Genomic DNA, 14,672 nt, shown 5'->3' with positions numbered 1-14,672 from the left:
GCAGAGGAAGAGAAGGAGTAGTAGGAGGATGAGGAGGAGGAGGAGCAGCAGCAATATCATCTGAGTTGGGATTACCACTAGCCCATTTGTTGGTCCTGGGATGTGTTTAGGACAATCGGCTTTTTCCACAAATCTGTTTTATTCACAGGAGGAGGAAAATTTGGACGAGTTTTTAATTCTACAGCTTGTACAACCACGCTCTCTTCCATGCATCGCTTGATATAATGGATGGTTACAGTGGGACGGGAACCATACCACTGCGAATGTATCCTGGTCTTATTGTGACTAAACATGGTGCAACGAATTCTGTTGTGTATGCATGCCTGTTTACTGTGTGATGTCTGTAACACTGTTATGCCACATTGAATGTACCCTTATACTGTACACACCTTACCGGTGCACCAGAGGGTGCTGCTGCTGGAGACCTAGGGGTTGGCCACACACGGCAGGTAACCCAGTATAAAAGGGAACTCACAACTTGTTGTCGTCACTCAGGAGCTGCAAATAAAGGACTACAGGTCTACACAGTTTAAGTATCATACCCTGCCTCGTGGAGTCATTACTAAAGGTGCCTACAGCCACTACAACTGGCGACGGGAATACGAGGTCACGAACGACACGCTCAACATGTCTAACCTCAGCAACCTTCAGCAATTTACAGAGGGGGAAGATTGGGATATTTTTGTGGAAAGATTGGAACACTTCTTAATAGCCAACGACCTGGAAGGGGACACACCGGCTACACAACCATCCTGCTTAGCAGTTGTCGGCCCACATCTACGGTTTGTCAGGGACTTACTAGCCCCGGAGAAGACAACCACCAAGAGCTATGAGCAACTTGTAACAATCATACAGGAACAACTAAAACCGAAAGAAGGCATCCTCACAGCCAGACACCGGTTCTCCACTTACCGGCGACCTGAGGGCCAAGAAATTGCCAAGTATGCTGCACACTTAAGAAGACTAGCTGCACCGTGTGAATTTGGTGACCACGTTAATGAAGCACTAAGGGACATATTTGTCATCGGAATCGGCCACGAAGGCCTCCTACACAAATTGCTCTCAGCTGACATCACAGTCACCCTGCAGAAAGCAATTCAAGTGAGCCAGACCTACACGGTTTCGGCCAGCGACTCCAGGCGAATACTGACCCAGGACTCTAAACCGGTGAGCGCAGTGCACCGCATGGATACTCCTAAAGGCAGAAATGCTGCCCGAGTCCTGCCACCGTGAGTCCGCCACATGGGGCAAACCGGATGGCCCCGTGCTGGCGCTGTGGAGGAAACCACAGGGCCCACCAGTGCCGCTACAAACACTATGCATGCAAAGGCTGCAAAGAGAAAGGGAACCTTCAGAAAATGTGCAGAAAATGCTTTACTCACCGTTTCTCTGATGAGTTGGCTATCACCGGGGCTCCGACACAGATGAAGATGAAGCTGCTCAAAACCTGGAAGAAGAGTATGGAATCTTTACCTGTTCCACCGGAAGTTCTCCGTGGATGATGGAAGTGGACATCGATGGGGTCCCAGTCTCCATGGAGATCGACACAGGGGCGAGCCAGTCTGTGATGAGCCAAATGACCTTTGAAAAAATTTTGGATGAATCCTGCCACTCGACCAAAACTGTCTCCTGTCCAGGCAAAGCTGCTCACCTATACCAAAGGTAAAATCCAAATTGTTGGCAGTGTAGACGTCCAGGTCTCCCAGGACGGCGTGTTGAACAAACTCCCCCTGTGAATTGTAGCCAGCGACGGTCCCACACTGCTGGGCAGGAATTGGATGAACCGGGTCCACATCAGGCGAAGTGGCCCTGTGGAAGAAAATACCACCACAGCCCTCCTGCAGGAAAGCCAGGAAATGGGTGCAGCACTAGCAGCAGAAGGAGAAACACTTGTAATCAAAATGGCCACTGCCATGCCACCAGTGAGCATGGAGGAGCATCACATGACACCGAGCAGCCAATCGGAAAGGCTCCCTTAAATGCGATTAAAGGGTGCAAATATGAAAATGTATGCAATGTAACAATGAATTGTGATGCTGGTTTAACAAATGTGACTAATGATATGAATGCAGGTGTCAGTAAGGTTAAGAACAAGTTTATTATGTTTAACAGTAATGATGGAGATTATGAAATGCCTAATGTAACCATGTCTGTTGAAACCAGGACACCCAAAAGTGATGCAAATGCTAGAATGTATAATGCAGGCTCGACTATGTGTGATCAGAGCCAAGGTGTCATGTATACCGGTAGGACACTGCCAAAGGACATTGGGTCCTACAGGGACCATGCTGATGCCAATGGAATCCCCCTGTGGGAGACCCCCAGGTCCAGCAGGCTATCTGACCATGTAGCCTGGGCCTTTGGAACGAATGTGATGACCCTTGCAGGACACACACACAGGCAGTGGGAGCAGACCCACTACAGGGACAGTGGTCAATGGGCAGCCCAGCCACCACCAATGGCAACCTGCACCAGACCAGCCCCACAACCCCTGGCCACCAGGGCAAACACCAGGAGCATGTGGCCAATACCCTGCAGCTTCCTTGGCAAACCCTGGGATGTCCTGACCCTCATCCCAATTGGTGGACAAGGAGCCCACCCAGTCTTGTGGCCCTGCCCACCACCCCACAACTACCCACATCACAGTGTATACACACCACCCACTGCTGCCGTGGCTACCTCCCCGAGGGATCCCACAGCAGTGACACCCACTTGGTTTGTGTGTGAGGGAGGGGAAACGTATAAGGCCAGCCTCAAGCACAGGGGTCACACCTGGCAACCACACAACCCTCACCACAACCTCCCATAGCCCACCACTGATCACCTCCCCTGGTCATGACAATAAGGATATGAAAAATGCTCAGGGGAGAATATTGTTGTGTATGCATGCCTGTTTACTGTGTGATGTCTGTAACACTGTTATGCCACATTGAATGTACCCTTACACTGTACACACCTTACCAGTACACCAGAGGGTGCTGCTGCTGGAGACCTAGGGGTTGCCTGCACATGGCAGGTAACCCAGTATAAAAGGGAACTCACAGCTTGTTGTCGTCACTCAGGAGCAGAAAATAAAGGACTACAGGTCTGCACAGTTTAAGTATCATACTCTGCCTCATGGAGTCATTACTAAAGGTACCTACATACACTACAAATTCCTTTCTTATCAAACACAGAAACATAGAAACATAGAAAATAGGTGCAGGAGTAGGCCATTCGGCCCTTCGAGCCTGCACCACCATTCAATATGATCATGGCTGATCATGCAACTTCAGTACCCCATTCCTGCTTTCTCTCCATACCCCTTGATCCCTTTAGCCGTAAGGGCCACATCTAACTCCCTTTTGAATATATCTAACGAACTGGCCTCAACAACTTTGTGTGGTAGAGAATTTCACAGGTTCACAATTCTCTGAGTGAAGAAGTTTCTCCTCATCTTGGTCCTAAATGGCTTACCCCTTATCCTTAGACTGCGTCGCTGGAGATATATCATCAACGATGTCTCCGCAAGATGCTGCAAATCCCCTGGGAGGACAGATGCACCAACATCAGTGTTCTCACCCAGACTAACATCCCCAGCATTGAAGCACTAACCACACTCGATCAGCTTCGCTGGGCAGGCCACTTAGTTCGCATGCCAGACACGAGACTCCCTAAGCAACTGCTATATGCGGAGCTCCTTCATGGCAAATGAGCCAAAGGTGGGCCGCGGAAACGTTACAAGGACACCCTCAAAGCCTCCCTGGTGAAGTGCGACATCACCACTGACACCTGGGAGACCCTGGCCAAAGACCGCCCTAAGTGGAGAAAGTGCATCCGGGAGGGCGTTGAGCTCTTCGAATCTCAACGCTGCGAGCTTGAAGAGGTCAGGCACAGGCAGCGGAAGGAGCGTGTGGTAAATCAGTGCCACCCCGCCCCCTTCCCCCGACGAATATCTATCCCACCTGTGACAGGGTCTGTGGCTCTTGTGTTGGACTGTTCAGCCACCAAAGAACTCACTTTAGGAGTCGAAGCAAGTCTTCCTTGATTCCGAGGGACTGCCGATGATGACGATGATGAGGCGTGACCCCTGATTCTAGACTTCAACATCGGGAACATTCTTCCCGCATCTAACCTGTCCAATCCCGTCAGAATGTTATATGTTTCTATGATATCCCCTCTCATTCTTCTAAATTCCAGTGAATTTAAGCCTAGTCGATCCAGTCTTTCTTCATATGTCGGTCTGGCCATCCTGGGAATCAGTCTGGTGAACCTTCGCTGCACTCAATAGCAAGAATGTCCTTCCTCAGATTAGGAGACCAAAACTGTACACAATATTCAAAGCCCTATACAACTGCAGTAAGACCTTCCTGCTCCTATATTCAAATCCTCTCGCTATGAAGGCCAACATACCATTTGCCTTCTTCACCGCCTGCTGTACCTGCATCCTACTTTCAATGACTGATGTACCATGACACCCAGGTCTCGTTGCACCTCCCCTTTTCCTAATCTGTTACCATTCAGATAATATTCTACCTTCTTGTTTTTGCCACCAAAGTGGATAACCTCACATTTATCTACCTTATACTGCATCTGCCATGCATTTGCCCACTCACCTAAACTGTCCAAGTCACCCTGCAGCCTCTTAGCATCCTCCTCACAGCTCACACTGCCACCCAGCTTAGTGTCATCTGCAAACTTGGAGATATTTCATTCAATTCCTTCATCTAAATCATTAATGTATATTGTAAATAGCTGGGGTTCCAGTACTGAACCTTGCGGTACCCCACTAGTCACTGCCTGCCATTCTGAAAAGGACCCGTTTATTCCTACATGTCTACAATTACATTTTGGACTAACATCGAATCAGATCCCAGCACCCACATTCCAGGTTGACCCCAATTCATCAATACTGATGTCAACTCCGTCTAGAGGGGTCCTACTTTGAAATGTAAAGGTTTTAACACCGCCCCAGCCCTTGAATTGCCCGTGAAACCGCCTAAGGTTTCGGGAATGCCACTTGACCAGGGAGACTTCATCGGGGAGGGAGAGTGAGCTACCGTACTGGATGCTCCAGTGTCGACCAAATAGTCCCCTCTCTCTCTCTCCCTCGATCACAATGTTTATACACGGTCTTCCCCAATCATCGTACCTGAGCAGACACAGTTACTCGGGCTGGGCGCGTGCCCTCATGCCTGAGTCTTCTTACAGTCCTCCCCATGGGCTGCATGGATCGTTCCTTGCGATGCCTCATCCACTTTCATACGCGTGGCCACATAGTTAAGCAACTCCTTGTAGTTTGGGATGCTAGGCTGAGGTCCTTTTGACTGTGGAAACTCAGCTCTCCCTTTCTTAGGCTTCTTACAGTCCCTCACAAGGTGCCCTTGCTCTCCACAGTTAAAACAAGCCCGGACGTCTTCCCCTTTCTCGTATTTTGACTCTTTCAGCTGCCACTTCTTTGTGGCACTTCTTTCATCTCCCACGCCTTGTCCTTAGGCTTATCCATTACCCCAGTGTTCTTTTTGTCAACCTGACGTGTCTCAAAACGCAGTATCATTTTTCTCAAAACCCTGGTCTGTGAGTTACCATCACCCTCATCTTCTGGATCAAAGCCTGATGTAGCGATGTGTAAATATGGTAGACTACTAGCTATCAGGGCACTCAGCCAATGGTTACATGCCTGCCCATTCAGATTCGCTCTCCTTACTACCCCACCCTACCCACCCATGACATCCTTCAAAGTTGGCCACAGTCGGTCAGCAAAAGCACCTGGGGGCTTGTTGGGGCCTACTCTACCGCCGCCGTGGCTTTAAACGGATTCCCTCTACTGGCCCCATTACTTCAGCAGCTCGTGCCTTCAATCCTTCAGACTCGCCCCTGGCCCTTTTACTGTCTGGGGGAAGACCTGCTGCACTTGGTATGATCCTCTTTAATCTTTCACTGCTCTACCATTTGCTCCGGAATGACCTGTAATCAGCTTTTAAATCTTCACCAGATCTCTCTGCTCGTTCAACCCGACTTCTTTGACATTTCACTTTTTCAGCCCACACATCGCACCAATTTTGACTATTAGTACATTGACTCTCCAGATATTGTTCTTTGTTAGACCTTCTTTCCTTTTCCTTTTCCAATCTGTCCTCGTTTTTTTTAGCCCTTTTCCTATAAACCTCCAGCACCTTAAGGAGTCGTTTTATCACCGCTCCGTTTTCACTAATTTCTGTTTGTAACTTATCTTTTACATCTTCACAGATTTTAACCATCCTTCTATATGCCAGCAAACAAACAGCCTTCTTCAAACCAGGCCCTTCATTCAGAAATCTGTTTCTAACATCGGATCTTCGCTTTGCATGATGACCCACACCCACCCCTTCCTGATGGGAAAATCTCTCAGTCACATATTTTGTAACTGACTCATCCATTGTCGACACTGTTTATCTGTGGTGTATGAAATGGTACAATGAACTCCGTACTGTGAGCCAGTGACTTGGTGTAACTTGGTCAGTCTTTAATGGCTTCCAAAAGCGAAGATACAAAGGTGAAGTTCAGGTTATATACCTATGACCTCTGATGGTAGTGCCCCCTGTTGGTGGGCAGACCTTGTACATACATAACATAATTCCCCCACCCCCCCCCCCCCCCCCCCCCGTCTTGGCACAAGTCCATATTACAAGTTCAGGCGGTCCGGAGCCCTTCGCTTCTGGTTGACCGTCTCAGTACAATCCCAGTGTTTTCCGAGTCTCTCACGACTTGGGGCTGGAGTTCACCACAGTGGGTTCTTCTGATGGCTGGATGTGAGTTAGTTGGTCATCTAAACTCGCAGTATCTTCTTCCAAATGTTCCGGTTCATCAGTGTGTCTTAGCTTGATTTGATCAATGTGTTTCCTGCACATCTGCCCATTCTTGAGCTTAACCATATACACCCGGTTACCCTCCTTATCCATAACATTGGCCGGGAGCCACTTGGGCCCTTGACCATGGTTAAGTACATACACTGTGTCATTTACAGATATGTCACGTGACACAGCGGCGTGATCCCACTGCTGGCGTTGACGTCGGGTTTCGACATGATCGTTGAGGTCAGGATGGACGAGAGAGAGCCTGGTTTTGAGGCCTCTCTTCATCAATAGTTCCACAGGCGGGACCTCGATGAGCGTGTGTGGCCTTGTCCTGTAACTGAGCAGTATGCGTGACAGGCGTGTCTGCAAGGAACTGTGTGTTACGCGTTTCAGTCTCTGCTTGATGGTTTGAACTGTCCGCTCCGCTTGACCATTGACGCGGGTTTGAACGGGGTTGACTTCACGTGATTTATGCCGTTGCGTTTCATAAACTCTTGGAACTCCAGGCTCGTGAAACACGGTCCGTTGTCGCTGACAACAATGTCTGGCAGACCATGGGTGGCAAACAAGGCTCTCAGGTTCTCAAGGTCCCGCACAAGAGATTGGTGTGCAAAATCAAAGCGCATGGTATTGGGTGTAATGTACTGACGTGGATAGAGAACTGGTTGGCAGACAGGAAGCAGAGAGTCGGGATAAACGGGTCCTTTTCAGAATGGCAGGTGTCATGTATGTAACCTTCATGTAACAACACTGCAATACTGTATATACTTGAGAAATGCACACCTTGACCACAGGGGGGGAACTTGTGGGAAACACTCCTCACCTGGTCATCCAGGTAAATAAAGGGAGGTCCCAGGCAGGGTCATCACTTCTTGGTCCTGTGAATAAAGGTGCAGGTCAAAGAGTGACCTTATCCATAGAATGTGCCTCGTGTGGATTTGTGGTATTGTGTTCGGACTTTACAGCAGGCAGTGACTAGTGGAGTATCGCAAGGCTCAGTGCTGGGACCCCAGCTCTTTACAATATACATTAATGATTTAGATGAAGGAATTGAGTGTAGTATCTCCAAGTTTGCAGACGTGATGTGAGCTGTGAGGAGGATGCTAAGAGGCTGCAGGGTGACTTGGACAGATTAGGTGAGTGGGCAAATGCATGGCAGATGCAGTACAATGTAGATAAATGTGAGGTTATACATTTTGGGGGCAAAAACACGAAGGCAGAATATTATCTGAATGGTGGCAGATTAGGAAAAGGGGAGGTGCAACGAGACCTGGGTGTCATGGTTCATCAGTCACTGAAAGTGGGCATGCAGGTACAGCAGGCGGTGAAGAAGGCAAATGGTATGTTGGCCTTCATAACTCGGGGATTTGCGTATGGGAGCAGGGAGGTCTTACAGCAGTTGTACAGGGCCTTGGTGAGGCCTCACCTGGAATATTGTGTTCAGTTTTGGTCTCCTAATCTGAGGAAGGATGTTCTTGCTATTGAGGGAGTGCAGCGAAGGGTCACCAGATTGATTCCAGGGATGGCTGGACTGTCATATGAGGAGAGATTGGATCAACTGGGCCTTTATTCACTGGAGTTTAGAAGGATGAGAGGGGATCTCATAGAAACTTATAAGATTCTGACGGAACTGGACAGGTTAGCTGCGGGAAGAATGTTCCCGATGTTGGGGAAGTACAGAACCAGGGGACATAGTCTTAGGATAAGGCGTAGACCATTTAGGATGAGATGAGGAGCAACTTCTTCATTCAGAGAGTTGTTAACCTATGGAATCCCCTGCCGCAGAGAGTTGTTGATGCCAGTTCATTGGATATATTCAAGAGGGAGTTAGATATGGCCCTTACGGCTAAGAGGATCAAGGGGTATGGAGAGAAAGCAGGAAAGGGGTACTGAGGGAATGATCAGCCATGATCTTATTGAATGGCGGTGCAGGCTCGAAGGGCCAAATGGCCTACTCCTGCACCTATTTTCTATGTTTCTATGTTTCAATGCTGGCAGTGGAAGTGCTGGATGACATGATCACACATTTTATCTGATAAGCTCATAATAAAGGATGAAACTGAGTACTGTGTACAATGAGAAAGTGTGACCTTAGCTCCTTTAATGAGACTCCAGAGTGCAGGTACCTCGTGGGTGGCCTGCTTATATACTGTGCTCCCAAGGGATACTGGGATCCCTTGGGACTCCAACAGGTGGGCCCTCTGATCGTAGTGTAATACAGTTTGCAAGGGATCAAATATATAACATCACTCCCCCAGGAATTCAATAGTACACTTATTTACAAGGTGAGACAATCGAGGGCTTTTCACTCCCTTGTCGATCGTCTTGGTACAAATGTGGGTGTAGGTGGGTTGGTCAGTTCTTCACTGGGGCTGTTGGGCAGCCGGCCTTGCTGGGCTGCTGGGGATGGTGAGTTCGGCTTCGTAGCCAACCACGATGTCAGTTGACACTTGTGTGTGTGTTGGAGGGTCAAAGATGGTGGTGTCTTCTTCGGTTTGTTCGTAGCTGTTGGTGAACCGCAATTTGATTTGGTCCAAATGTTTTCTGTACGTTAGTCTATTGGCCAATTTGACCTGAAACACCCTACTCCCCTCTTTGGCTGTGACCATGCCAGCGAGCCATTTGGGACCATTTCCATAATTGAGTACAAACACAGGATCATTGATCTCAATATCACGTGACAAATTTGCATGGTCATGGTACACACTTTGTTGATGCCACCTGCCCTCCACGTGATCATGGAGATCAGGGTGGGCAAGAGAGAGCTTTGTTTTGAGTGCCCTTTTCATGAGCAGCTCAGCTGGGGGAATCCCAGTGAGTGAGTGGGGTCTGGTGCAGTAGCTGAGCAGCACTCGGGACAGCCAGGTCAGCAGGGAGCCTTCCGACACACGTTTCAAGCTTTGCTTGATGGTCCGAACTGCCCGTTCTGTCTGGCTGTTGGATGCGGGTTTGAACGGGGCAGATGTGATGTGCTTGATCCCATTGCGGGTCATGAATCCTTGAATTCAGCACTGGTGAAACACGGCCCATTGTCGCTGACCAGGACATCAGGCAGGCCGTGCGTGGCAAACATGGCGCGTAGGCTTTCAATAGTGGCCGTGGACGTGCTTACAGACATTATCGCACATTCAATCCATTTTGAGTAAGCGTCCACGACAACCAAAAACATTTTGCCTAGAAATAGGCCCGCATAGTCCACGTGGATCCTCGACCACAGTTTGGAGGGCCATGACCACAAACTTAGCGGTGCCTCTCTGGGTGCATTGCTCAGCTGAGAGCAAGTGTTGCACTGGCGCACGCATGACTCTAAATCTGAGTCTATGCCGGGCCACCATGCCGGGATCTGGCTATGGCTTTCATCATTACGATGCCTGGGTGGGTGCTGTGCAGTTCACAAATGAATGTATCTCTGTCTTTCCTTGGGCAAGACCACGCAATTGCCCCAAAACAGTCTGCCTGCAGGGATATTTCGTCTTTGCGCCTGTGGAACGGCTTAATCGCCTCCTGCATCTCCGCTGGGGCACTGGACCAGCTCCCATGGAGGACGCAGTTTTTTTACCAAGGACAGTACAGGATCCTGACTGGTCCACTTCCTGATCTGGTGGGCCGTGACCGGGGACTTTTTGTTCTCGAATACATCCATCACCATGAGCAAGTCCGCTGGCTTTCCCATTTCCACCCCGGTAGTGGGCAACAGTAGTCGACTGAGAGCATCTGCGCAGTTCTCTGCGCCCGGTCTGTGGCAGATTACATAGTTGTATGCCAACAGCGTGAGCGCCCATCTTTGGATGCGGGCAGAGGCATTAGTGTTAATCCCTTTGCTCTCAGAGAACAGCAAGATGAGCAACTTGTGGTCAGTTTCAAGCTCAAACTTGAGGCCAAATAAGAACTGGTGCATTTTTTTTACCCGGTAAATGCATGCCAGAGCCTCTTTTTCAATCACGCTGTCGGCCCTTTTGGCCTTGGACAAACTCCTGGACGCATAAGCGACCGGTTGCAAAATCCCCGATTCGTTAGCCTGTTGTAACACACATCCGACCCCGAATGACGATGCATCGCAAGCTAGCATTAATCATTTACAAGGGTTATACAGAACATGCAGTTTGTTTGAACACAACAGATTTCTGTCTTTCTTCAAGGCAGCCTCTTGTGAATTTCCCCATACCCAGTCGTCTCCCTTGCGCAGTAGCACATGTAGGGGTTCTAGCAGGGTGCTTAACCCAGGTAGTAAATTACCAAAATAGTTAAGGAGTCCCAGGAACGACCACAGCTCCGTCACGTTCTGTGGTCTCGGCGCGTTCTTGATGGCCTCCGTCTTGGCGTTGGTGGGTCTGATGCCGTCTGCTGCGATTCTTCTTCCCAAGAACTCGACCTCCTGCGCCAGGAAAACACACTTTGAGCATTTCAACCTAAGCCCCACACGATCCAACCAACTAAGAACCTCTTCCAGGTTCTGCAAGTGTTCGATGGTGTCCTGACCTGTAACCAGTATGCCATCCTGGAAAACCACAGTGTGAGGAACCGACTTTAGCAGGCTCTCCATGTTCCGTTGGAATATTGCCGCAGCCGACTGAATCCCGAATGGGCATCTGTTATAGATGAAGAGACCTTTGTGCGTGTTGATGCATGAGAGGCCTTTCGAAGACTCCTCCAGCTCCTGCATCATGTAGGCCGAGGTCAGGTCCAGCTTGATGAATGTCGTCCCTCCAGCCAAGGTTGCAAATAGGACGTCTGCCTTGGGTAGCGGGTACTGGTCCTGTCGCGAAAAAAGGTTAATCGTTACTTTATAGTCCCCACAAATTCTGACCGTGCCGTTCTCTTTAAGTACCGGGACAATCGGACTAGCCCGGTGGAAATCGTTGAATTCCACCGGTGCGATGATGTCTTCTCACTGCAGTCTGTCCAGCTCAATTTCCACTTTCTCATGCATCATATACGGTACCGCCCGTGCCTTGTGATGGATGGGTCGTGTACCGGGAACCAAATGGATCTGCACTTTCGCCCCCGAGAAGCTTCCAATGCCTGGCTCGAACAACGATGGAAACTTGGTCAGAACCTGGGCACAGGAGGCGTCGGACGAGAGCGCTCGGATGTCATCCCAGTTCCAGCAGATTTTTCTCAGCCAGCTTCTGCCAAACAATGTGGGGCCATCCCCTGGCACAATCCACAGCGGGAGTATGTGCACTGTTCCATCATAGGAGACTTTGACTTCTGCACTGCCAATTACAGGGATTAGTTCCTTGGTGTAAGTCCTTAGTTGCTCTGAATGGGGATGAACTTGGGCCTATAGGCCTTGTTGCACTACAGCCTGTCAAAGGCCTTTTTACTCATTATGGATTGACTCGCACCCATGTCCAGTGCCATCGATACTGGAATTCCGTTCAGTTCAACTTTCAACATTATTTTTGGACATTTTGTGGTGAATGTGTATACCCCGTACACTTCTGCCTCCTCAGTTCGAGTCTCCGATTTAGTCTGATCCACAGTGGATCGATCTTCCTCTGCAACGTGGTGGTTTGAAGGGCTTGCGGCTCGCCTGCACATTCGCTGGAGGTGTCCCATTGTTCTGCAACCGTTGCATGCATAGTGCTTAAAGCGGTATTGATGGGGCTGATGATCACCTCCACAATGCAAATAGGGTATTAACTGCCTCGCATTAACAATTGATGGCGGACTCTGGGTCAATTGAGGTCAGGCAGCAGCAGCCGGCGTGTACATTCTGTCATGTATATTCCTGCTCGAAAATAAAGTTACTTTGTTCACAGTACTGGCCGAAACTTCTTTACTCTGCGAAATCTGTTTGGTGTTGTCGCTGGTGGACATAAATGCCTGTGCTATCGTTATGGCTTTACTCAGATTCGGAGTTTCAACAGTTAACAGTTTGCGAAAGATTGCCTCATGGCCAATGCCCAGTACAAAAAAGTCTCGAAGGATTTGTTCTCGGAATCCCTCAAATTCACAATGTCCTGCAAGGCGCCTTAGTTCGGCAACATAGCTCGCCACTTCCTGGCCCTCCGACCGTTGACACGTGTAGAACTGATAGCTCGCCATCAAAACGCTTTCCTTAGGACTTAAGTGCTCCTGGACCATCATACACAATTCTTCATAGGAGTTAGCTGTTGGTTTTGCTGGAGTCAGGAGATTCTTCATGAGGCCATAGTTTGTTGCCCCACAGAGAGTTAGGAGGATCGCCCTTCGTTTGGCTGCGTTCTCGTCCCCTTCCAGCTTGTTGGCCACAAAGTATTGGTCGAGTCTCTCCAATAAGGCCTCCCAATCGTCACCTTCTGAGAACTTCTCCAGGATACCAACTGTTCTTTGCATTTTTGCGCGGTTGTTCGTTACCTCGTCGCTAATTGATAAGCTCATAATAAAGGATGAAGCTGAGTACTGTGTACAATGAGCAAGTGTGACCTTAGCTCCTTTAATGAGACTCCAGAGTGCAGGTACCTAGTGGGTGGCCTGCTTATATACCGTGCTCCAAGGGATGCTGGGATTCCTTGGGACTCCAACAGGTAGGCCCTCTAGTGGTCATGTAATACAGGTTGCAAGGGGTCAAATACGTAACACTATCCATTTGGAGTATGCATCCAGCACCACAAAAAACATTTTACCAAGGAAGGGGCCCGCAAAGTCGATGTGGATTCTAGACCACGGTTTGGATGGCCATGACCATAGACTGAGCGGAGCTTCCTTTGGGGCATTGCTTAACTGCATGCAAGTGTTGCACTGATGCACACATGACTCTAAGTCTGAGTCAATGCCAGGCCACCAAACATGGGACCTGGCGATGGTCTTCATCATGACAATACCGGGATGCGTTCTATTTAACTCCCGTACAAATCTCGCCCTGCCTTTTTTGGGCATTATAACACGATTACCCCGCAGTAAACAGTCAGACTGGATGGAAAGCTCATTTTTGCGCCGGCTGTACAGTTTGGTTTCATCACCCATTTCCTTGGGGATAGTCTACCAGTCCCCGTTAAGAACACAACATTTTACAACCGATAGGGTTGGATCCTGGCTGGTCCAGGTCTTAACTTGTTGAGCAATGACAGGCTACCATGACCATGAGTAACTTTGCGGGCATTGGCGTTTCCACCTCCGGTGTGGACAACGGTAACCGGCTCAATGCATCAGCGCAGTTGTCAGTGCCTGGTTTATGGTGAATTACATAATCGTAGGCAGATAATGTCAGCGCCCACCTCTGAATGCGGGACGATGTGTTGGTATTGATACCTTTATGTTCTGAGAACAATGATATAAGCGGCTTGTGATCGGTTTCCAGCTGAAACGAAGCCCAAACAGGTACTGGTGCATTTTTTTTACCCCATAAACATATGCTAAATCCTCTTTCTCTACCATGTCGCAGGCTCTTTCTGCCTTGGACAGGCTTCAAGACGTGTATGCAACTGATTGTAGTTTGCCTGACTCATTGACTTGCTGGAGTACACAGCCGACCCCATAGGACGACGCATCACAGGTCAAAACTAGACGCTTGCATGGGTCATACAATACCAGTAGCTTGTGGGAACACAACAGATTTCTAGCCTTCTCAAAGTCTCTGTCTTGAAGTTCACCCCACACCCAGTCATCTCCTTTCCTAAACAGCTTGTGCAAAGGCTCTAATACTGTGCTCAATTTGGGAAAGAAGTTACCAAAGTAGTTGAGAAGAATGCAGGAACGAACGCAGCTCCATCACATTCTGGGGTCTGGGCGCATTTTTGATGGCCTCTGTTTTCACATCTGTAGGTCTGATTCTGTCTGGAGCAATTTTTCGCCCAGGGAATTCGACCTCTGGTGCCATGAAAATGCACTTCGAACATTTCAGCCTGAGTCCCACTTTGTCCAGATGACGCA

The sequence above is a fragment of the Pristiophorus japonicus genome, chromosome 17 (genome assembly GCF_044704955.1).
Source record: "Pristiophorus japonicus isolate sPriJap1 chromosome 17, sPriJap1.hap1, whole genome shotgun sequence".
NCBI classification, from domain to species: Eukaryota; Metazoa; Chordata; class Chondrichthyes; family Pristiophoridae; genus Pristiophorus; species Pristiophorus japonicus.
Note: the sequence above shows the minus strand (reverse complement) of the source record.